Source organism: Lithobates pipiens, unplaced genomic scaffold, assembly GCF_037356315.1.
Source record: "Lithobates pipiens isolate NorthernLeopardFrog02 unplaced genomic scaffold, aLitPip1_a1.2 Scaffold_25, whole genome shotgun sequence".
Lineage (NCBI taxonomy): Eukaryota > Metazoa > Chordata > Amphibia > Anura > Ranidae > Lithobates > Lithobates pipiens.
Window position 1 is genome coordinate 207,456,253 of NW_027507787.1, and position 23,401 is coordinate 207,479,653.

Here is a 23,401-nt window from a genome sequence, read left to right on the forward strand (position 1 = left end):
ACAAAGGAGGCCCACCAGGAATACCACCCTGGACCACCAGGGATATGCCAGTGCCCAGGCAGATGTCAATCAGTGCCCATCAGCAATGCCTGCCAGTGCCACCTATCAATGGTGCATATCAGTGCCACCTATCAATGGTGCATATCAATGCCACCTATCAGTGCCCATCAGTGTCACCTCATCGGTGCCACCTTATCAGTGCTCATCAGTACAGCCTCATCAGTGTCCATCAATGAAGGAGAAAACTTACTTATTTCCAAAATTTTATAACAGAAACAAAAGAAAAACTTTTTTTTCAAAAAAAATTGTCTTTTTTTATTTGTTTAGGAAAAAATAAAAGCCACAGAGGTGATCAAATACCACCAAAATAAAGCTCTATTTATGGGAACAAAATTAAACAAATGTTGGCTTGGTATAGTGTAGCATGACTGTGCAATTGTCATTTAAAAAGTGACATCAATGAAAGCTGAAAATTTGCCTGGGCAGGAAGGGGGAACGTGCCCAGTATTGAAGTGGTTAACTCCAACACTGGCAAAGACATTTGGCAGTAGTGTGCATGCTTTCATTTACATTTTTACGCTTTTTTAGTGGCAGTGCAATACTGGCATCTTCGAACTTAAAGTATAACTTAAAGCAAAACTTTTTTTAAGTTTTGGATAGAATGAAGAGAGATTAGAATAGCTGTCAGAAGTATAGCCAAAAGCTCGTTTGGCTGTACTTTTCCTATGGATCACAGGAGTGCAATTAGTTTTGCACTCCTGTGACCCGTTTTCAGCAGAGAACAGAATGAAGTGCACTCTCTGCTGAAGCCACAGAAATTACACCCCACTCTGACACCCCACTCAGCCTCTCAGCGAGCCAATGAGAGACTGAGCCGGCCACTCCCCGCCCCTCCACAGCTCAGCACTTCAGCGAGCGAGGAGAGCTGCCGATTGACAGTCAACAGCTCTCTGCTCAGGGAGCCGAGAGAACTGAGCCATCAGCGGTGTTACATCGCTCGGTTCTCAGTGCAGAGGAGCTGGGGAAGAGATGCAGCATGAGACCATTGCTGCATCCACTTGGGTAAGTATGAAACTGAAAAATAAAATTCCTTTACTTCTCTTAAGGAGATTCTCTCTATTTGTTCTGTTTACCATTATTATCGAAAGTGAAAGTTAAAGGAAAATCACAAATTTTGGGTTGCCCCCAGAGAAGAGGGAAAATCTTCCAATGGGGACACTAGTTCTGGGCACCTGGGGGTTCCCAAAGAATTCCCTTAATTTTCAGCGGTTTCCTTCCACTTCCCATTGTCCTCTCACTTCCTGTTTGGCTATAGAACATGAAGTGAAAGGGAATCTCTGCAATAGGGCACCGATGGCAAAAAATAAATAAAAATAAAAATCTGCCAGGGGTTATAACCTTTCCTTACTCTATCAAAAAATGAAAAAAAAAAAAAAAAAAAAAGTTTTGCCTATGGTTCTACTTTAACACAAACATTCAAATCACAAGACCAATTTTATCGAAAAACTAGTTTACTAATGAATTTACTAGGTATTCCATTAAACATGGATACATGTATAACCAGCCTTAGGCTGTACAAAAGAGCTTGTAACATGCCGTTACACAGCAGAATAAATATATACATATGTTATAAGCAATGATTTGCATTAATCCCTTCATCCATTTAATCGCAAGGATTACACCGAGGTAGAAATAGGGAAAACAAAATCATGTATAAATTGATCTGTGCACTGGCGTAGATCCAAGTACATTAAAAGAGGGATTCAGATTGCCAGATGAATGAATGAATGACTTGTATAGCGCTACCTATATGAACTGAATCGCCTCAGGGCGCTTTTCTTGCCACTGGTGTCCATCCGCAGCTATTTTTTTATGCGGTCCTTTAACCTGTAGAGTCCCGACACGCTTACAACATTGACATACACATACACACATATTATGGACAATTTTTTCTTTTGGACAGGGTCTAATTAACCTACCCTACCTGCATGTCTTTGGAGTGTGGGAGGAAACCGGAGTACCCAGAGGAAACCCACGCAGGCACAGGGAGAACATGCAAACTCCAGGCAGATAGTATCGTGGTCAGGATTTTAACCAGCAACCCTATTGCTGCTAGGTGAAAGTGCTAACCACTACACCACTGTGCTGCCCACTAATTGGATCAATCGGGTTAGAAAGTTGGACCTCCATAAGTGGAAACTTGTTTATGTTTTTTAGGGGACTTTTAGGCCAGAAGAGAATTCCGTTGGAATCTGGTGTACTAGGTGACCTTGTGGATGTAATTTGGGGACTTCAGCAGTTTTAGGTTTCTTTCTTCAAATAGAATATAAAAATCAAACAGGAAGAGTAAGACAACATTGTACTCTCCACAGTTCTGGGAAGTAAAGCACACAGATCTCTCCAGTGAAGATTTCAAGAGATAATAAATCATTAACTCATTTAACATATGCACACTACAGAATAAATAGGAACACGTTGTTACTGTACAGAGATTTCTGCAATCAAAAGCCTAGACGGCCATATGCAACGCGAAAAAAGGGAGCAATGAAACACATTGGAGCATCCCCAGCAATGCATTGTCAATGTAGAAGAGCCGAGTAGAGAAAAATAACGAGGACACCTGAGCTTCAGATCATCTTGATCTTAATTTTTCTATGAAGGAACGGGAACAAACCACATTTCCCAATTCAGACAGTGAAGCAATTCCAGTGGGAACAGGCAGATCTCCCATATCATTCTAAGGGGGCAACCTGCTGTTCTATGGCCACATTTTGGTTTTGTTTTATTATTTCACCACATGGCAAAGTAAAAAAAATTATGTTGTAATATGATCATTAACCTTTGTTCTGAACCGCAAACGATACCTTATCGAATAATAAAAGAGTGTATTGTAACAGACGTGATCATAGGTCACTAGACTTTAATACGCTCAGTCTTGTGTTCTAGTATAGATATGGCACTTCTCACATATTATATTCACATCATAGGATGCATTACTTGCAGTATAAGGAATTGGCTGGTTTCCTTTACTCATGTACCTGCTCCAGTAACTGACCCACCAAGAAGACGACACAGTTTGAGCATACATTATAGGCACCTCAGATAATATATTTAGGTTTACCGTGGTCAACCTCAACAGAAGCGAGTTAACCACTTCAGCCCCGGAAGAATATATACCACCTTCCTGACCAAAGCACTTTTTGCAATTCGGCACTGCATCGCTTTAACTGATAATTGCACGGTCAAGCGACGTGGCTCCCAAACAAAATTGACAATCTTTTTTCCCCCAAAAATAGAGCTTTCTTTTGGTGGTATTTGATCACCCCTGTGGATTTTATTTTTTGTGCTATAAACAAAAAAAGAGCGACAATTGTGAAAAAACACATTATTTTTTACATTTTGCTATAATAAATATCCCCCAAAAATATATAAAAAAAATGTTTTCCTCAGTTTAGGCCGATACGTATTCTTCTACATATTTTTGGTAAAAAAATTAAATAAAAAAATCGCAATAAGCGTTTATTGATCAGTTAGCGCAAAAGTTATAGAGTTTACAAAATAGGGGATAGTTTTATGGCATTTTTATTCATTTTTTTTTTTTTTACTAGTAATGGTGGCGATCAGTGATTTTTATCATGACTGCGACATTATGGCAGACACATCGGACATTTTTGACACTTTTTTGAGACCATTGTCATTTATACGCAATCGATGCTATACAAATGCACTGATTCCTGTGTAAATGACACTGGCAGTGAAGGGGTCAATCACTAGGGGGCAGTGTATGGGTTAAGTGTGTCCTGGGGAGTGATTCTAACTGTGGGGAGTGTGGCTACATGTGACGTCACTGATCTCTGCTCCCAATCACAGCGAGCAGAGATCAATGACACGGTCACTAGGCAGAACGGGGAGATGCTTGTTTATATTAGCATCTCCTCGTTCTTCCTCTCCGTGAGGTGATCACGGGTATCCCCACTGTGATCGGGTCCGCGGGACCCGCATCCTGACTCGGAGCTTGCCGCGGGTGTGCCTGCTGGCCATCTCTTAAAAGGCCACGAACAGGTACGTTAGTTTGCCTGCACGAGCACTTCTGCCGACGTATATCTGTGTGAGGCGGTTGGCAAGCAGTTAAAGGGATTGTAAAGTAATTTTTTTTTTCTTTTTTAAAATAACAAACATGTTATACTTACCTCCACTGTGCAGCTCGTTTTGCACAGAGTGGCCCCCGAACCTGCTCTTCTGGGGTCCCTCGGCGGCTGTCTCTGCTTCTTCCCGCAGGTACTTCTCACGTTTATGTGAGCTCCCTCGCATGGTGAGAAGCACCTGCGGGCGCGCTCCCGTGATACAGCCGGCGGCTATAGCCGCTCGTTATATCACACGGCCCGCACCCCGGCACGCCGCGTCATTGGATGTGATTGACAGCAGCGTGAGCCAATGGCTGTGCTGCCTTCAATCCATCCACTCCAGCCAATCAGCGGCCAGGCTGAACGGCGAAGAGGACGGCGGGGGCGAGCGGGACTTTTGAGGGGTCAGGTAAGTAAAACAGGGGGACTGGGGGTGCCGGCAGCGTGAGATGTTTTTTCACCTTAATGCATAGAATGCATTAAGGTGAAAAAAACATTTACCTTTACAACCCCTTTAACCACTTGCCGACCGCCGCACGACGATATACGTCGGCAGAATGGCACGGGCAGGCATATGGGCGTATATATAAGTCCCTGCCTGCCCGCGGGTGGGGGGCCCGATCGGGCCCCCCCCCGGTGCCTGCGGCGGTCGGCATTCCTTCGAGAGCGATCCGGGATGAGGGGGCGGCCATTCATTCATGGCCACCCCCTCGCGATCGCTCTCGACGAATGGAAATCCTTCGTGACATCACTTCCTCTCCTGTAATGTAAACACAGGAGAGGAAGTGATGTATTCTCTCCTCCGTGTCGGTATTTTTCGTTCCGGCACCGAGGAGAGAGGTTCGGTGAGTTGCACCAACACACCACACATACAGTAGAACATGCCAGGCACACTCACACCCCCCCTTTACCCCCCGATCACCCCCCAATTACCCCTGCCCCCCCAGTCACAGTGACACCAATTGCTTTTTTTTTTTTTTTTTTTTTTTTGCATTGGTGTCATTTGTGACTGTAATAACTGTTAGGGCAGTTAGGGTTAGCCCCCTTTAGTTCTAAGGTACCCCCCTAACCCCCCCAATAAAGGTTTAACCCCGTGATCACCCCCCGTCGCCAGTGTCACTAAGGCTGGGTTCACATTGCAGCGGTTTGAGAACGGATGTGATTCGCACCGCACTGCAGTGCAAATCACATCCGATCTCTGTGCGATTCGAGTTCAGCCATACAGATAGTATGGCTGAATTCGTGTCGCACCCGCCGCACCCGCCGCAAACTCGCACGGGACCCTTTTTTTGGTCCGCAGCAGAATCGGATCGCATGGGTGTTCACACCATGCGATCCGAGTTTGCAGATCGCACTGCGATATGCGAACTGATCTGGGGGTGTCATTAACATTTCACTGACACTCCCAGCAGTTCGCATAGGGCAGTGTGAACTGCCGCCGGGAGGCATGCGATGCGGGAACCCGCCGCGGATTCGTGGCGTTCCCGCATCGCTCCAGTGTGAACCCAGCCTAATAAGCGATCATTTTTCTGATCGCTGTATTAGTGTCACAGGTGACGCTAGTTAGGCAGGTAGGTATTTAGGTTCGCCGCAACTTTTTATAGCGCCAGGGACCCCCATATACTACCGCATAAAGCCCCCTGATTGTCCCCTAGTTAACCCTTTCACCAGTGATCACCATATAACTGTTACAGGTGACGCTGGTTGGTTAGTTATTTTTTTATAGTTTCAGGGCACCCGCCATTTATTACCTAATAAAGGTTTAACCCCCTGATCACCCGGCGGGTGTCATTTGTGACTGTAATAACTGTTAGGGCAGTTAGGGTTAGCCCCCTTTAGTTCTAAGGTACCCCCCTAACCCCCCCAATAAAGGTTTAACCCCGTGATCACCCCCCGTCGCCAGTGTCACTAAGGCTTGGTTCACATTGCAGCGGTTTGAGAACGGATGTGATTCGCACCGCACTGCAGTGCAAATCACATCCGATCTCTGTGCGATTCGAGTTCAGCCATACAGATAGTATGGCTGAATTCGTGTCGCACCCGCCGCAAACTCGCACGGGACCCTTTTTTTGGTCCGCAGCAGAATCGGATCGCATGGGTGTTCACACCATGCGATCCGAGTTTGCAGATCGCACTGCGATATGCGAACTGATCTGGGGGTGTCATTAACATTTCACTGACACTCCCAGCAGTTCGCATAGGGCAGTGTGAACTGCCGCCGGGAGGCATGCGATGCGGGAACCCGCCGCGGATTCGTGGCGTTCCCGCATCGCTCCAGTGTGAACCCAGCCTAATAAGCGATCATTTTTCTGATCGCTGTATTAGTGTCACAGGTGACGCTAGTTAGGCAGGTAGGTATTTAGGTTCGCCGCAGCTTTTTATAGTGCCAGGGACCCCCATATACTACCGCATAAAGCCCCCTGATTGCCCCCTAGTTAACCCTTTCACCAGTGATCACCATATAACTGTTACAGGTGACGCTGGTTGGTTAGTTATTTTTTTATAGTTTCAGGGCACCCGCCATTTATTACCTAGTCTCACTAGTGTACCCCTAAATTTAGGGGTGTCTACTTTCCAAAATGGGGTCATTTGGGGGGGGGTTTGTGCCATCTTGGCATTTTATGGCCTTCAAAACTGTAACGCCCTTAGAAAGCCTGAAGGCGGTGCTTGGTTTTCGGGGCCCCGTACGCGGCTAGGCTCCCAAAAAGTCCCACATATGTGGTATCCCCGTACTCAGGAGAAGCAGCAGAATTTATTTTGGGGTGTCATTTCACATATGCCCATGGCATGCGTAAGCAATATATCATTTAGTGACAACTTTGTGAAAAAAAAAAAAAAGTTTGTAATTTTCCCGCAACTTGTGGCAAAATATAAAATATTCCATGGACTCAACATGCCTCTCAGCAAATAGCTTGGGGTGTCTACTTTCTAAAATGGGGTCATTTGTGGGGGTTTTGTGCCATCTTGGCATTTTATGGCCTTCAAAACTGTAATAGGTAGTGAGGAGTGAAGTCAAATATTTACGCCCTTAGAAAACCTGAAGGCGGTTCTTGGCTTTCGGGGCCCCGTACGCGGCTAGGCTCCCAAAAAATCCCACACGTGTGGTATCCCCGTACTCAGGAGAAGCAGCAGAATTTATTTTGGGGTGTCATTTCACATATGCCCATAGCATGTGTGAGCAATATATCATTTAGTGACAACTTTGTGTAAAAAAAAAAAAAAAATATTTTTTTGTCATTATTCAATCGCTTGAGGCAAAAAAATAAAATATTCGATGGGCTCAACATGCCACTTATCAATTTCCTTAGGGGGTCTACTTTCCAAAATGGGGTCATTTGGGGGGGGGGTTTGTACTGCCCTGCCATTTTAGCACCTCAAGAACTGAGATAGGCAGTCGTAAACTAAAAGCTGCGTAAATTCCAGAAAACGTACCTTAGTTTGTAGATGTGACAACTTTTGCGCAAACCAATAAATATACAGTTATTGACTTTTTTTTTACCAAAGACATGTGGCTGAATACATTTTGGCCTAAATGTATGACTAAAATTGAATTTATTGGATTTTTCTAATAACAAAAAGTAGAAAATATCATTTTTTTTTCAAAATTTGCGGTCTTTTTCCATTTATATCGCAAAAAATAAAAATCGCAGAGGCAATCAAATACCATCAAAAGAAAGCTCTATTTGTGGGAAGAAAAGGACGCAAATTTTGTTTGGGTATAACATTGCATGACCGCGCAATTACCAGTTAAAGCAGCGCAGTGCCAAATTGTAAAAAGACCTCTGGTCATTTACCAGCAAAATGGTCCGGTCTGAAAGTGGTTAAGCAAAGATAAGCAATTGAACACTGAATAAAAAGCCTTGCTACTCAGCTAGTTTACTTGCAGGGTATTATTTCTTTCCTCAAGAGTACGAAGAAAAAATTCTAGCTAAGGCTAAGAAAGTCCATTTTGCAGAAATATAATCAATTCCAGTCTGTGTATGTATGTACCAATTACAATTTCATGACTTTGAAAGGAAAAATTCTGTCTTCTGTATTTAAAAATGGTAGCTACTAATCCATTGCAATCAATCAGAATAAATGTTCATTAGTTTAGAACAATCAGAATTAAACATTTCAGATTGATTGCTATGAGCTACAGGAATTTAAAAAAAAATGGCCACTGCTATACTAATCAAACCCATACATTGCATCTGGAAAGTATTCACAGAGCTTCACTTTTTACACATTTTGGTATGTTAAAGCCTTATTCCAAAATGGATTAAATTCATTATTTTCCTCAAAATTCTACAATACCCCATAATGACAATGTGAAAAAAAAGTGTTTGAATTTTTTTTTTTTTTTTTTTTTATAAATTTGCAAAATCACATACGTAGCCTTTGTCATGACACTCAAAATTGAGTTCAGATGCATCCTGTTTCCACTGATCATCCTTGAGATGTTTCTACAAAGTGATTGGAGTCCACCTGTAGTAAATTCAGTTGATTGGACATGTTTTGGAAAAGCACACACCTGTCTATATAAAGGTACCACAGTTAACAGTGCATGTCAGAACACAACACAAGCCATGAAGTCCAAGGAATTGTCTGTAGACCTCAGAGACAGGATTGTATTGAGGCACAGATCTGGGGAAGGGTACAGAAAAATTTCTGAGCACAGTGACCTCCATCATCCTACCTAGAGCGGGCTGCCTGGCCAAACTGAGCAATCAGGGGAGAAGGACCTTAGTTAGGGAGGTGACCAAGAACCTGATGGTCACTCTGACAGAGCTCCATTGTTTCTCTGTGGAAAGAGGAGAACCTTCCAGAAGAACAACCATCTTTGCAGCACTCCACCAATCAGGCCTGTATGGTAGAGTGGCTAGATGGAAGCCACTCCTCAGTAAAAAGGCACATGACAGCCTGCCTGAAGTTTGCCAAAAGGCACCTGAAGGACTCTTAGACCATGAGAAACAAAATTCTCTGGTCTGATGAAATACAGATTGAACTCTTTGGCCTGAATGGCAAGCACCATGTCTAGAGGAAACCAGGCACCGCTTATCACCTGGCCAATACCATCCCTACAGTGAAGCATGGTGGTGGGAGCATCATGCTGTAGGGATGGTTTTCAGTGGCAGGAACTGCAATACTAGTCAGGATTAAGGAAAAGGTGAATGCAGCAATGTACAGAGACCTCCTTGATGAAAACCTGCTCCAGAGTGCCCTGGAACTTATAATGGGAAGGTTCACCTTCCAACAGGACAACGACCCTAAGTACACAGCCAAGGTAACAAAGTGTGCCCAGCCACAGCCCATACTTGAACCAGATTGAACATCACTGGAGAGATCTAAAAATGGCTGTGCACCAATGCTCCCCATCCAACCTGATGGAGCTTGAGAGGTCCTGCAAAGAAGAATGGGAGAAACTGCCCAAAAATAGGTGTGCCAAGCTTGTAACATCATACTCAAAAAAGACTTGAGGCTATAATTGGTGCCAAAGATACTTATAAGATTGATGTGATTTTAATTTTTTTGTATAAAAAAAAAAATTTTTTTATAAAATTTGCAAAGATTTCAAATAAACTTCTTCCACATTGTCATTATGGGGTATTGTTTGTAGATATTTATATTTGAGGAAAATAATAAATTTAACCACTTTCAGACCGGACAAATTTGCTGGTCAAAGACCAGACCACTTTTTGCGATTCCGCACTGCGTCACTTTAACTGACAATTGCGCGGTCGTGCGACGTGGCTCCCAAACAAAATTGACGTCATTTTTTTCCCACAAATAGAGCTTTCTTTTGGTGGTATTTGATCACCCCTACGGTTTTTATTTTTTGCGCTATAAACAAAAATAGAGCGACAATTTTGAAAAAAACGCATTTTTTTTTACTTTTTGTTATAATAAATATCCCCCAAAAATATATAAAAAAACATTTTTTTCCCTCAGTTTAGGCCGATACGTATTCTTCTACATATTTTTGGTAAAAAAATCGCAATAAGCGATTATTGATTGGTTTGCGCAAAAGTTATAGCGTTTACAAAATAGGGATAGTTTTATAGCATTTTTATTAATAATTTTTTATTATTTTTTTTTACTAGTAATGGTGGCGATCAGCGATTTTTATTATGACTGCGACATTGTGGGGGACCCATCGGACATTTTTGACACATTTTTGGGACCATTGTCATTTATACAGTAATCACTGCTATATAAATGCAGTGATTCCTGTGTAAATGACACTGGCAGTGAAGGGGTTAACCAGTGGGTGGCAGTGTAGGGGTTAAGTGTTCCTAGGGATGTGTTACTAATTGTGGGGGGGTTGGGCTTTCATTTAGTGAACACTGATCTCTGCTCCAATCACATGGAGCAGAAATCAGCGTCACTAGTTGCTAGGCAGAATGGAGAAATGTTGTTTACAACGGCACTTCTCCATTCGGCCGCTCCGTGAGACGATCGCGGGGATGCCCGCGGCGATCGAGTCCGCGGGTCCCGCGACCGGACTCACGGGGGTCTCGACCAGCTCGGGAGCGCGCCGCAGCAAATTTAAAGGGACGTACATGTACGCCCATTTGCCTGCCCGTGCCATTCTGTCGACGTACATCGTCGTGCGCTGGTCGGCAAGTGGTTAATCAATTTTGGAAAAAGTGTAACGCTGTGAATACTTTCCGGATGCACTGTATATTGCACTTTTAGGGTGCACAATATGCAGCAAACAAATCCAGTTCCCTTGGTAGAAAAAAAAAGTGCTCCTGTGGAATGTTTTGTACATAGGTTTATAGGCAGTTTTCAAACAACAAATGCTCCCCTCTGCTAAAAAATTTCACTCCCAAATGACCACAATGCATTACAAAACACATTCTCAGTTGCCATTTTGGACAAAGAGAACAAATGGGTTGCAAGAGCAGGCACTTTAGATAGCATACTGAGAGATCAGAGAGCCATGCCTTTCTACTCTTCAAGACTCTTTAAGCATAAAATTGCAAAATTGAGGAAATAATCCTGATGATTTTATTAAGGAGGGTATTAAGGCAGAGAGAATTGGTCACATTCTTTGATGTCCAAGTGTTTTTTTTTTCTGGATACTGGAGACTTGAGTATGAATCGCAGTGTGACTTGGGGCGACTTACAACACGACTTCAAGTCGCCCCCAGACCAGGCAACTTTGGCTGTGGCTAATCACAGAATAATCAGCTCTCGAGGGGGAACTCCATGCCAAATTTTAAATAAAAAACCGGCATGGGTTCCCCTCCAAGAGCATACCAGGCCCTTAAGTCTGGTATGGATCTTAAGGGGAACCCCTATGCCGAAACAGCATGGGGGTCCCCCCAAAATCCATATCAGACCCCTATCCGAGCATGTAGCCTGGCCGGTCAGGAAAGGGGGTGGGGACAAGCGAGTGCCCGCCTCCTGAACCGTACCAGGCCACATGCCCTCAACATGGTGGGTGGGTGCTTTGGGGAAGGGGGGCATCCTGCAGCCCCCCACCCAAAGCACCTTATCCCCTTGTTGATGGGGACAAGGGCCTCTTCCCGACAACCCTGGACGTTGGTTGTGGGGGTTTGCGGGTGGGGGGCTTATCGGAATCCGGGAGCCCCCTTTAATAAGGGGGCCCCCAGATCCTGGCCCCCCACCCTATGTGAATGAGTATGGGGTATATCGTACTCCTACCCATTCACCTGAGGGAAAAAAGTGTCAATAAAAAAAAAGTAAAAGTAATTTATTGGGCAGCTCCGGAGGTCTTCTTCCGACTTCGGGGGACTCTTCTGACTTCTCCACTCTCTCCGGCCTCTTCTCTAGGTCTCTGGTTCTTCTCCCGCTCTCCAGTTCTTCTGCCGGGCTCCTCCCCTATCTTCTGCTCTTTTGCCACTCTTTTGCTAGCAGTGGCCCGGTCTTCTCTGTCGTCTTGATCCCTCTTCTCTTCTTTAAATGTTGCCACGACACTCTCTCCCACTGTAATTCCATGTGCGAGGTGCACAACTTATATAGGCATGGGGCGGGGTCACCGGGTGATGTCACCTGGTGACCCCACCCCTTATGACATCACAGTCCCAGCATGTCCTAATTATGTATGCCCGTGAAATGGTGACAAACCATGCATGGTACTTACAAATCTCCATTAGCGACACTTTAAAAGCTTTTACAGGTTACCAGTTTAGAGTTACACAGGAGGTCTGATGTGATCATTATTCACATATGCGTGCAGGACCAACATATGCATTTGTCGAGCATTTTTTAAAAAATGTTTTATTATTTAAATTCTTATTTTTGTTTTTTTGCCCAAAGATATTGCTATCACAAGGGATGAAAAATGTCCCTTACGATAGCATGAGCAGCAACAGGTACTCTTTACTATTCGACCCCAGATCTTTTCTCTGCCCTCAAAAGCATCTGATCAAAGCACCACCAGCTGCAGCCATGGCCCTGATATAACCTCGGTCACCCGAGGACATACAGGTACGCCCTAAGGCCGGAAAGGGGTTAAATTAGCTACTGAAAGTGCTTAGAAAATTGAGGGTTTAACATTTTAAGCCCCCAAATCAATATGTTGCTTGAACATTTGAATTCTTATAAAGAAATTGGAAAAGATGCAACATGGCGGGTCCCAACATAAAACCTTTAAAGTGTTAAAGAAAAATGAATGATGCACATGAGCAGTTACTGCCCAATATTACTTTCAATGAACAATAAATAAAGTTGATAAACTGGGGAAGACAACCAGTGATGGAGTAAATTACAATTCAGACAAATGATACTCCAATTAGTGGTTGGCGGTGATGGATGTTTGAAATGCTATTCTATTGCCTTAAAACTGTATTAATTTATTTAGTTAAATGACAAAACAGCATTCAGTATTAGAAAAATAATCATTTATGGGCTAATACAGTTGAAGATTAGCTTACAGACCATTTTCAGATAGGGTTGGTAATAAATTTGCACCATTTCAACAACATAGTTTAAAAGAAAATTTGTGCTGCATGGGGGGTTAGCATGGCAGCTGGCTCAGAATAACACCAATAAATAGCTGTTTCCCATTAATAGTTTGGGGCATAAAACAGTTTACAGAACATACTATAAAAAGGTATATATATATACATATATACACACACTAATACACACAAATACATATACACACACACACAGTAATACACTAGTACATCAGTTGTTTGTAATGTTTTCTTTGAATTTTATACCAAAAAAATTAAGATTTATACATTTCTTCCTACATTATACCTAATATATTTAAAATAAATGATCCAAACAAGTGGACAGCCTTGACAAAATGCATGATAACATGCATTTATGTGCAAAGGTATATGCAATGTACCAGAGCAGACAAGTGCGAAGGGGACCTAAAGCCCTGTGCCCACAGGGTGAATGTTTGGCAGCATTGGCTGATTCAATAGAAATCGGCCGACATTCAGCTCTTTTGAACAAAAAACCCCCCAAAAAACCTAACAGTGTGTACTAGGCTTAAAGTGTTACTAAACCCACAACAGTAAAATCAGTCTGTATATGCAGTAATGCATGCTTGTTATACTCCGTTGGAACCTAAGGGGTGAATCCTCTGCATTGTGTATAAAGGCTGTTTGATCCTGTCTCTCCGATCCTCTTCTTCCAGTGTCTCAAAAACAATAACCTGAATTTTTTTTTTTTTTTTACAGAGGCAAGGGAAGGGCTGCACGTGCTCAGTATGGTATGCATTGCTAGAGAGTTTTTTTTTTTTCTTGGGAGGTGCATGTGATCAGCGCAGGGCCAATCAGCAATGTCCAGACAGAGGATCAGGGGAGAATGAAAAGTCCTCCTACAAGGTTTACTAGGAATTAATAGAAGTCACAAGACTGCTATATACTGCTGATGAGAAAATGTAAAAATGTATTAGTTTAGATTTACTAAAATGATTGCATTCCCATGTTCTGTGTGCTGTGGGAGACCAGATATAGGGAATGCAGGCTCCTGGATTTAGTAACACTTTAAGTATGGATTCCTTGCAAATGACTGCATCATTGTAATAAACTCAGCAAAGTGAACATTTACTTTATTAAAGCAAACCTAATAATTGGTTAAGCAGAGATAAAGCATGCCAGTCCTTGTTCTTGATTATTTACAAAATTGGTTAGCAGTAGCATGTCCCAAAAGGTTCCTTTTAACAATTTCCATCCCTCGGTCCAGCTTTGGTCCCAGGTTATCTGCTGCACACATCTAGACCTGTCCATTATCAACATGCTAAAAGCGAGTGTCTTATTATACAGATGCACCAAAAATGTAGAAACTAGGAAAACATATAGCTTGTAGTTATCAAATACAAGTTATCTTTTCTTGTCATTAGGAAATAACATGTAATGAGGGTAAGAATCATAAATACACATATCATTGGACAGTGTCTCACTCAGGCATAAGCCTTTCTCAATATTCATTATGGATGCTTTTCATAAACATCTTTTCCAATTAACACATGCTAATCAACTGCTTCCTTTCCGAATAAGACTAATCAATCCTGCATTTTCCTCTGTGGTTAATTATATTATGTTTGCCTTTTTCACTGAGGCAGTCTTTGCCTCCATCAGAACGCTTGGGTTTTCTCCCTGTTGCCTCCAAAACTGTGTAGTCAGTGTGCCAAGGCAGCAAAGCTCTCAGCCGACACCATTGTCCCTTTGTGTCCTCAGCCTGTGTTGCTGTCTGTAGGTGTTCTCACTCTGTACCACTTTTTTCAGCAAGTCCTGTCATTTCCAAGTTCCCTCAGCCTGTCTTGTCCTATTGTCCTTCACTGCCCTCAGTCTGTACCGTTGGCCCTCAATGCTGTCAGTCTGTCTCATTATCCTTTGGTGCTTCCAGCCTGTCCCGTCACCCCTCAGTGCTCTGAACCTGTTCTGTCACCATTTAGACTTCCTGGTACCTTATAGGGTTCTTAGAGACTGTTCCATCATCCCTCATTGCTCTAATCCTACCACACCACACTTCAGTATAAAAACAAAAATGTAACTGCGCTGGTAAAAAAAAAGAAAAGCTGAAAAAAGCAGCAGTAATGCAGTGCGATAACACAGAAAATACTAATACAATCGAAAAAAACTGTGCTATACAAAAAAATTTAAAATAACGAATAATAGAATTGAATTACAAACAGTCCATATATTGTATCAGACCAATCAAGGCCAAAAGGGTGATCACAGGTAAATAGAAACAAACAAAAAAAAAAAATCATAAAGTCTCTAAAACACCGCAGTGCACATACGTGAACTTCAAAAAAGTGTGCCTGATCACCCAGAAGTAGATTGTGCTTACCAAATAGTAAGCAGTAAAAGCGATCGGCTAAACCCAGCCTAGGGCCTCTACGCTTAGAGATATCCACACCTCGGATAGGGACCACAAGTAGTTGAAAGCCGCGTCCACCAAACAAGGTCCGTACGCTGTCAGAAATGGCCCCAAATCGCAGAGGCCACAAGAGTGGGGGACAGGAAACCCCCAAAAACCAACAGGCACTCCCGACCAGGCGCCGCTACTATTGCTGCAGAGGGCGAATAAAAACAATTATATACGAAAATCAATTTTGAAGCAGGGGCACTGAGAAACAGATGTAAAATGAATAGAAGATCACTGAGAATAGGGATTGCAGTCAATTGAATCTGGCAGAAAGGCTATGTTTGCAATGAAAGCAAACTACCGAACATGTTTGCCCAGTCAAGGGGCTGATGTAGAATTTACGTAACCGAAGAGACAATTGAGCCAACAATCAGCTGGCGTCCTGTAGCTACACATGTCAGTGCCCCTGAGTCCACCCTCACTTCAGTGCTTTTAGCCTGTCCCGTCATCCCTTGAGGTTCTCACCCTGCGCCATCATCCCCTCAGTGCTCTATCCTTGGTGTTCAACCTTTGCCAACCACTTGGTCTCTCAGCCTGCTCCACCTCCTTTGTGCTGCCAGCCTGTGCCACCCCCTTGGTTCTCCCAGCCTGCACTACATCCTTGGTGATCTCAGGCTGCGCCGTCAACCCCTCAGAGCTCTCCGCCTGATCCACCCCCTTGGTAATAATATAATAATAAAAATATAATATATAAAATAAGCTGACACTAAGTTTCAGAGCCACACCATGGCTTCTGCCAGTGAAAAGCTGCATTTGAGGCGGATTGGACAATGGCTGAAGAGTCCTCATATTGTGATCATCCACAGGGGCCCCTACAAACAGACTTTGCTGCAACAGTCTGGAGGTTTCTCTATTAATAACTATGTACACCGATATATGTGCACAATTCCAACAGGACCTTTTTAGAATTCCACAACTCCACAATTTGCACAATTCCACCAGGACTTGGGCCCTTTGTTGAGAATACCTGTTTGTACATTGGAAGTGATTACCATTATTAATGTCCTTATATTAAGCTTGTATTATTTCCATACTGGTCTGCAGCTATATACTTAAGGCTAATGTTATATGCGGGTTACAGTGGTTCTTCTGCTCCCTATTGTTTTGATTAGTTTACCGGTTAATTTCTCAGGAAGGGAATGCCTTCTGTTCACAGAGGCGATGTTCTTGGTGGAGGCACTGCAAACTTTGTTATCAAACCCACTCTTCCATCTAGCAAAGATTCTGGTTCTCTTGTTTACCTATAGATTTAGTAAAAAATTCTGTTTGGGGAGGACAATTTGTCATACCCTCCAAGAGGAAGAGGAAGCTGATGAAACAGATCAGCTTGTCTACTTCCAAGCCACACCCCTCTAATACATTTCTACTCCCAAGCCACACCCTTCAAATGCATTTCACCTACTTATAGGTGTAATCATAGAGCTTCTGCATACCTTTTGGACTGTCGGTAGTGTCAGGCCAGGCAGCCCCTTTGAAAGTCAGCACCCTATAGAGAATGAAGTCACCGGGTGATAAGTGGAGCTTTGAGCACCCTATAGAGAATGAAGTCACCGGGTGATAAGTGGAGCTTTGAGCACCCTATAGAGAATGAAGTCACCGGGTGATAAGTGGAGCTTTGAGCACCCTATAGAGAATAAAGTCACCGGGTGATGAGTGGAGCTTTGAGCACCCTATAGAGAATGAAGTCACCGGGTGATAAGTGGAGCTTTGAGCACCCTATAGAGAATGAAGTCACCGGGTGATAAGTGGAGCTTTGAGCAGTTCTAGTTTGTGTTTTTGGGTCCCCCAAAGGAGGGCTACAATACATAGACTTGGATTTTAGTTTCTTACAATAACTGGTATTTATTATGTGCATAGAAAATTAACCCGACATATACAAATGGCATTTACAGTTGTGATCCTGAAAACTTTGATCAGTTTCATGAAAGTTGTACAAGAAAGGAAAATTGCAGTCATTAAGGAAAAACTGCAGATAGACTACAAATGAGCAGTTACCATTTATAGCAGAAAGTTAGGCACACTTGAATTTGTTTTATAAACCCTGCCCAAATACCTGGTAGGGATAAAGTAGTGACTGAATTTAAAAAGAAATGGAATGCCTTGGTGAAATCAGGGTCACCAAGTATGCCGAAGACTTCCCTACCCCTTCCAGAGCCCAGCATTCCAATACATATTTTGTAGTCCTATACTTTTACTGTGTAAGTATACACATTTTTTACTCTCTGAGCATGGAAGGTTTTGAAGAAAAAATTAACTGGACCCTTGTCTCAATAAGGTTGATAACCACTGATAATCGAATTGTGAGTCAATGTTTCCGTGTAAAAATAAGTATGGAAAGAAGGCCATATCGCTTTGTTATGCACATATTTTGGGTTTCCATAAAAGTAGCGAAGCACAGCGATTGTGCTTTGCTGCTACTTATTTCTCAGGGCAGGTCTATAGCTACATTTACTTCTAGCAGTTTCTAATAAATTCTAAAATCTTTTTTTTTTTTTTTTTTAAATAAAGGACTTGTCCAGAGCTGTGTCTTTTTTTTTTTTTAAACATTTTGGAAACTTTTTTGTGAAACGGACCGTTCATACCATTTCACATGGGGGGGCAGGATTTGGGGCCCCCTTGTTAAAGGAGGCTTCCAGATTCCAATAAGCCCCTCGCCCGCAAACCCCTACAACCACCGGGCAAGGGTTGTGGGGATGAGGCCCTTGTCCCCATCAACATGGGGGCTACCCCATAGAACCCTCCCCATGTTGAGGGCATGTGGCCTGGTAGGTTGCGTGTTCAGATAAGGGTCTGGTATGGGTTTTGGGGGGACCCCTTGCTATTTTTTTAATTCTGCGCAGGGTTCCCCTTAAAATACATACCAGATGGGTCTGATATGGATTTTGGGGGGGACCCCTACGCCATTTAAAAAAAAATTGTCGCAGGGTTCCCCTCAATTTCCATATCAAACCCGAAGGGCCTGGTATTGATTTTAGGGGGGCCCGCACAATTTTTTTTCCATTTTGGTTCGGGGTTCCCCTTAATATTTATACCAGAGCCAAAGGGCCTGGTAATGGACTGGGGGGGGGGGGGGGGATCCCATGCTCTTTTTTTCAATGAGTTTTATCTATATTGCCGAGACCCGACAATTCATTACAGCCACAATCAGTTTTAAATGACAATTTCTCCTTTAGAAATGTCATTTTACTGTGGTTCTAAACACAGGAAAAATGCGCCACTTTACAGGCATACTATAGACACCCCCCAGGCACAATATTTAAAGGAATATTTAATTTTGATTGTTTCGCTTTAAGCCTTTAAAAAAAACAAACAAAAAAAAAAATCACTGCTCCTGAAAAACGGGCGCTTTTAATAATTTTTTTTGCATTTATACATGTCCCCTGTGGCAGGACCTAAGTCCCCAAACACTTTTTATGACAATAACTTGCATATAAGTCTTTAAAATTAGCACTTTTGATTTTTCATGCTCATGTCCCATAGACTTTAACAGCGTTTGTGTGTTCTGCCAAATTTTTTGCCTGTTTGGTATGTTCCGGTGTGAACCAAACCCGGGGAGTGTTGCAGGTCGAAAGCAGTTAAACAAAAATGTATAGTGCCTTATATAAAAAAAAAGAAAAAAAAAGTAGTGTGTGCATCTATGGAATGAAGGTGATTATCACAGTAAAAGCCAGTTTGTCATTTTATTTATGTTGCACCCTCCACTTTAGGTAGGTGCTAGAGGTAGTTTTTTCTTTGTAGTGCAGGTAAATTTAAGCAGGTCTAGCTAAAAGATAGGCCTGTTTGTTTTGATCTGTGGGGCTGGGAGTGGCTTAGAGTAGGTTGGTGACTCACAGCTAGCCTCATCTTTTGGTTATCTCTCTTCTGCTTCTAGAAGGAAGGAGTGGATGAAAGGTAGAGCTGTCTGGGGTGTTCTAAAGAGCCCTGACCAATCCCTAACTTGGATTGGCAGGGGGCAGGCCTCCTTAAATACCTAGAGTCAGCCCAGCTGGGGAAGAGTTGTTTGGGTGTAAGAATTGGCGATTAAGTATTAGGCTATCTGGGCCTTTGAGGAAGCCCCCTACTCTGGGGGGGTGGAGGGTGACCTTGGGCCAGGGGCTCGGAGCTGAACAGGAACCTCATATAACCCAAGGGGTGTCCTGAACAGGAGCAAGAGAGGACAGCAGGGAATACTGCCGGGCAAGTCTCTAGGAGGGATCCACCAGGTGTTGGTGAGTGACAGGCACAGTCGGGAGAGCTGGTAGAGATATGCCAGAGCAGACTGGGAGTGTGCCATCGGAGATGGATGTAGAGGCAGCAGGAAAGACTGACGTTACCGGCAGTGAATTCGGGCAGCTGCAGCTGGGAGGGCTGGAAGGGCTTGCAAAGGGCTCACTGGATTCAGTAGTCCACCAAAGAGGGCCCCTAGCATTCAAACTTTTGTTGCTACACTGTAGGGGCCCGCGGTCCCTGCCTTTAATACTTTTGCTAAGGCCTGGATGAAACCAGAGAGTTAGGCCGAACCATGTGCTAGCTGCGCCTGAAGAACCATGCTGAAGGGAGAAGGAGAGATAGTCTGCAGCAAGTGTTGTTCAGAAGGAGAGTATCTGAATTGTCCCAAGCCATGCAAGAATCTTTTCGGGTCATCCCATAGTTTCCTTAACCCCATCCGAGTTCTAAAATATAAAAACAAAGTTGATGGACTTTTTATGGTCTTGGAGTGTCTGGAAGTAAATGCCAGGCTGGGCAGGGTGACAGGTGGGCCACATCACTCAGCAGCCCCTACGGGGTTACGGCTACATTTTTTTTTTTAGTCTTTATTTTTCAGAAGTACGGTATATAGGAACAAAAACAGGTCAAATTGACATTAAGTAAATACGAGTTTTAGGTATATTATATACTTATTCATGGCATTAAACAATACATTTTTATACAAGGAAATATAATGGTATTTAGAGTAGATCATTTTATTTTTTAATGGGCTATTTAATGTCCTGTTATTTTTGGAAGGAGGGTGTGGCTTTAATACACACACACACTGTGGAACAGAATATCATTTTGTATAACATAATAAGAAAGAAAATGAATGTCATATAAAATGACAATGACAATAATAACTCAAAACTTGTATTTTCCATGTAATCATCTCTATGTATTCTATGCTATATATATGCCTCCAGAAATAAGATAACTTGTCATCAGACATTCATTTTTGAGCTTTTTCTGTCAGATACCAGTGTGCCCAAAGCTTTTAGGATGTTTCAAGCATAATGGTATGTAACAAAGGAAACAAAAATCAAGGACAGCTTATCAAATGTCTTATGCATTTGCACACAAAATAACTGAAAAACACTTTTTTTTTTTCTCAAACTCTGTGCATAGAATAAAATTTGATTTTGCATTGTGGGATGAAGCTCAACATTATTTGTAGGCAAAGCCTGTGGAGTATGTGCTTCATAAAAAGGAAAAAAGCAGGTAAATGCCTTGCTAATAAATGCCATGTACTCATTACCTGCTGATACCATCATAAGCCATTGTGGATGACAATCACCAGGAAGGTTATTCTGACCTTTATAGTGCACACAGGTACTACAGCCTAAAACACACAAACTATATTATTATAAGTAATGTTTATTACGGCTAAGCCAATGTAGGTGTTAGTACAACTGGATTGAAAAGCAGCATGCTTTTGAACAAAGAGTTTCTAAAATCATGACTACTGGCCCAGCACCCACAGTAGGAAGGGGGTCCCACCATACTACAAATTGGGACAACCATGTCACCTTTTGCATAGTCTATCAATATCCTACAATACCCTCAAAAATAGATAACATAAAACAACTGGAAAGTAGTTCTATGTATTACACACATTGGGCAAATCCAGTGTAGGCAAGGCATAAGAAAAAAAAAAAAAAAAAAAGACAGACCCCCAAGCCCCCTTCATTGTGGAATGGGCACAGATCCTAAACAACATAATGACTACGGAGACCCAGTTGGCTTCTGACTGAAACAAAACAAAATAGGCCTTCTCAATCTGGTCCTGCTGGCTGACTCACAGTGAGTCCAACACATTCAAAGTCTTGACCCAACAATAACTGGAGGTTGTTTTTGCATGTAACATTTTAGGAAGGTGTAGCTTATCTGCTTCATTTACCTTCAAGGTCTTTTCTTAGCCCTTGTACACACGGTCGGACATTCCGACAACAAAATCCGTTGGATTTCGTCCGACGGATTTTGTCTGAAACTGGTGTTGCATACACACGGTCGGACAAAGTTGTCTGAAAATTTGATTATTCGTAACGTGACGACGTTATTTAGTTACGGCGGGACTACGTTCAGGCTAGTAGCCAATAGCTTTGGTCTAGAAATTTGATCTGAGCATGCGTGGCACTTTGTCCGATCAGAATTCTCTATAAACGATCAGACAAAGTCCGATCGGATCATGTTGTCGGAAAATTGTTATATCCAGCTCTCAAACTTTGTTGGTCAGACATTCCAACGGAAAAAGTCAGATGAAGCCCACACATGGTCGGATTATCCAACAACGTGGTCTGATCTGACATTTTCTGTCGGAATGTCCGACCGTGTGTACAAGGGCTTAGACATACCAATGCTCAATATGGTGTCCACTATGACATCCAAATCACGACATCCAATACCTTCCATTGTATTTTCGTCACATAAGAGTGTAATCTTTCCAGGGACCTATTCTGCACTTCCTACAGGGTGCCCTGGGTCCTCATTGCCACGATCGCCCTCTCTAGGTATTGTGACAGGCTACAACAGGGACAGGTTTCCCGTCACAATAATACACAGACGGGGCAGAGGGAACCTTCTTCTAGACTCCTCTTCTGCTCTGACATGTATCATGCACAATAGTAAGAGGAGGAGCCCAGAAGGAGGGACTTCCTCTTGCATTAAGTTGCAATGATCCATGGTCTGTACGTTTTCAGAATGTCGTGGAGGGTACACAAGTAACCTGGAGGGGAGGGGAGCACACTAGGATGTTGTGAGGAGGGGGAGGTGTCAGGTAACAATGGATGCTATAAAAGGATGTGCACCAGGTAAAAAAGGATGCCATGAGGGGGAGGTGCCAGGTAACAAGATGTTCTGAGGAAGGGGGTTGCCAGGTAACAAAGTATGCTGTGTGTGGGGGATGGGAGTGGCAGGTATTTAAGGAAACTTTGGGGGGGGGGGGGGTGCCAGGTGATAGCCAGTGTTAAATTTGTTGACTAAATTAACACTATTTTAGTTGACTACTTAGTCCGTCGAAACACATTTCAGCGGACAGTCCGCTCGTGTGTGGGCTTCAGCGGACTTTTTCAGCGCGCAGTCTGGCGTACTAAGTATTTTGGATTTTTCGAAATTCTGTCCGTCGTACTTTGGTTTCAGCGGACAATCCGCTCGTCAGTAGGCTAGTTCGACGGACTAAGAATGGCGCATGCCCAGAAAGGATTTACACGGCGGAAGGGTGCTTTGCTGTGTATTGGACTTCCTATTTCTAGTCCCGTCGCACGTGCTGTACACGTCATCGCGCAAGCTTTCGACGGACTGTTTGGGTATCCGTGTGTGGTCAAGTCCGTTCAGTCTAAAGTATGACAGACTGTCCGTCGGATTGTACGACGGACTAAGTACGCCATACAGTCCGCCCGTGTGTACGCGGCATAAGGGGCATCTACTAAGCCGCTGAATAAGAAAAAGGCTTTTCTTAATATTTAATGTTGGTAATATATACAGGTAATATTTGCAATGGCATTACAGCCAATAGAGTTTACAGTTTCTCGTTTTTTTTTTGTACTTTAAAGTTGTACTTCTGCTTGTCAAAAAGCAAGATTTTTGTTTGTTTATGAAACTTGGTTTTATTTATAAAGACAATCTATATCACAACGGCTAAATCTGTGTGCCCGAGGGCAAGCCGCATCTTTGGAGCAGTGAAGGTATACACCGCTCCTGCCCAT

The 23,401-nt window shown here is 43.0% G+C and overlaps 1 protein-coding gene across 1 annotated transcript in view; it reads right to left on the reverse strand.

The window, feature by feature from the left end:
- Window positions 1-23,401, reverse strand: part of ADAM12 (ADAM metallopeptidase domain 12) — a 1,000,652-nt gene that overhangs the window by 536,751 nt on the left and 440,500 nt on the right.